This window comes from Polyodon spathula, chromosome 30, assembly GCF_017654505.1.
Source record: "Polyodon spathula isolate WHYD16114869_AA chromosome 30, ASM1765450v1, whole genome shotgun sequence".
Classification (NCBI taxonomy): domain Eukaryota; kingdom Metazoa; phylum Chordata; class Actinopteri; order Acipenseriformes; family Polyodontidae; genus Polyodon; species Polyodon spathula.
The window spans coordinates 8436756-8439755 of record NC_054563.1 but is presented as its reverse complement, the minus strand read 5'-3'; positions in this window follow the sequence as shown (position 1 = coordinate 8439755).

Sequence of the window (3000 nt, the reverse complement as noted above, 5' to 3'; positions counted from 1 at the left end):
TAGAATTAGAACTGATCCTGCTGAAGAGTTGTAAGAATACAACTCTCTCTCTCTCTCTCTCTCTCTCTCTCTCTCTCTCTCTCTCTCTCTCTCTCTCTCTCTCTCTCTCTCTCTCTCTCTCTCTCTCTCAGGTCGTGCTTGTTTGCAGCACCACAATGAGATGGGATTAGGTCTTGTAAACAGAAAATAAAAGCTTTTCATTGGACCCAGTCATAAGGAGAAAGATTAATCGAGGAGGTAATTTCACGCGATTTGATTCAGCACCATGGACGGGTCAAATGGGGAAAAATGACTTTGCTGAACGGAGTTCATTAACTGCAGTAATGGCACCGGTTCTGGTCGTTTTCTGATTAATGTTACTCCGTTAATCAGAAAAAGATCAGCTTCGACGAGGCTGGCATCATAGATGTTATTACTGGTTTTGCGAAATTGAAAACGTTCGCTAAAGCGGGTTATTGTGGTCATTACCGTTTATATTGTAATCCGAGCTCTTTGTAACTCAGTTTAACACATACGTAAGTACTGCCACCATCATTAACTATGAAATGCAATCTCGGTATTATTTAATACACTCTCGTGTTTTTGCTTTACGCAGGCCTATTGTAATAGTGTAGGCTATAGGCCTGTCCCCTTCGGCCCCGGGTGGATACATGTTGAATATATAAAATGACCCTTCTGTCATTTCAACAGAAGTTCATAATAAGTTTATTTAGCATATATATATATGGTTAGTTTTTTTTATAATCAATACATTTTGCCCATATAATTATTTGTGACATGCTTTATTAAAGTCAGATAGTGCTTGAATGTGCATATTTCGATTAATTCCTTCGCCTCCTTTGTATTTTTAAAACGATTCTATGATTATTTACTTGATTTATTTTCCTCTCTCGCGCTCCAGAGCCACCGTCGAGGAACGAGATTAAAGATTATTAGCGTGTAAACGGGGAACCCATTGAAGCAGACACCTCAGCAACATCCCTTTCAAAATAAAACCTCCCGGGACTAATGACTTCAAATCGGCTCTTAATGGGACCAGTATGCACCCACAGTTAAACAAGCAATCTGCGCAGACTGTCTACACGGCAGACAGTTAAATAACCGCGGAGCATACAAGAGTCCAGACTGAGGCCTGGAGACAGGGTTTAACAGCTAACTCGGTTACCTGGGAGATGGAGCACCAATTTGGGCGAAAATTAAGAGTCACTTGCAAATATTTGAAAAACCGAATTATTATTATTATTATTATTATTATTATTATTATTATTATTATTATTATTATTATTATTCCTGTTAATTCCATTGTAATTGTAATTGACCAAAAAGTTTTTTTTTTAAACAGTCGAGAGACGATCTTATGGCAACCCTCATGTTACAGCAGATAACGCATGTTTGAGGTGGTTAGTGTTTGTGTTTTTCTTTGTAAGTGTGTTCAGCAAGCATGAGAATGGTCCAGGTGATTAACGTGCAGGTAGGACTCGCACACGTAATGGGAATTCCGCCAATAAACCATCGCATTAATTTTAATTTTATGACGTGCACAAAACCACCTGTAACGAGATATTTTTTTTTAAAGGTCTAGTTAAATATTTGCATTCGAGATTGTGTTTATTATTATTATTATTATTATTATTATTATTATTATTATTATTATTATTTATGTCCTGCACAATTCTGTAAAACTCCACTATTTCGCTAAATGTATTTATCTATCATTTCAAACTTTATTTTTTTTTTATGAAGAAAATGTCACAGAATTTCTTATGTAATATTACTATAATATTAATTGTTTGTACAATGAGAGTAGACGTCTATATGAATATATTCTTTGTTATACTGTTGTCATTGTTCAGCGGTCAGGCGTGTGTTTGTAGTTGACCTTCACTTTCAGATTTTAGCTGTATTTCTCTGTAAGACTCTTGGCAAGGCTCTGTTGGATTTGTTTTATTTTCGGCTCAATATAAATTCAGGAGAACTGAAATTATTTGTTGAATATTTTTTATTTTATTTTTTTTAGTATGCCACTTTTCTGTTTCATACCAAGGAAATCAAGTGAAAACAATAACATTACACCGTTGCCTTTCAAGGTTTTCAAATCCTTCTATGGCTAATAAGTTCAATAACGAGTTCATACATAAATATTTTTCTAAGAACCTATTTTTTTCCTCCACAAACACAGTTAGTCTACAGAATAACAATTTGACAACACCATATCAAGTGCAATGGTTTTTTTTTTAACATTTCAAATATATACACAGCTCTGTTTTGCATTTTTATTTCTTAATTACAATGTTATTTACAGAAATACTAATCACAGTTTAGTGACTTAAACCAGTCCAAAAATCTGGCAGTATATTTCCCTTTGGTATAAAAACCTTGGTTGCGATGAATAGGTGAATAAGTGAACACTCCTGTATTACTGAGGTGCACCGCGGTAGCCATCCTTATAGGGCGGCAGTAGCCGAATCCATTCCCCAAGTGTTGAACTCAACCCCTGCTGATTTTAAAGGATGTCTGAATTTAAATTAACGTATTATACAAAACGATTCAGATAGATAGATATATATATATATATATATATATATATATATATATATATATATATATATATATAGATAGATAGATAGATGAATTTATTCTTCCACAGTAATACAAGGGATGCAATGTTCTTCACGGTTTCACTTCTTGTGGTTGGGGTTGAACGTGTTTCCAAAACAGCCCCAGACCGGAGAAATGTTGGGAATGCGCGCTGCACGCTGTAGAAACACACCGTGCGACTCTTACTTGTCCTTGGATGGCTCCTCCGGTGTTTAGGAGTTTGCATGTTCCGTGAAAGAAGCGAACAGCAACTTTCTTTTAATGTTTATATGAAAGATAAACGCACTGTGATAACAGGAAGTTCTCCTTGAATGATTTTTTTTTCATTTAATGTTCTCTCAGCAACTCTGCACACTGAGTGGGGACGTGGGAATCTAACCCCTTGTATTAGTTGCCAGTGTG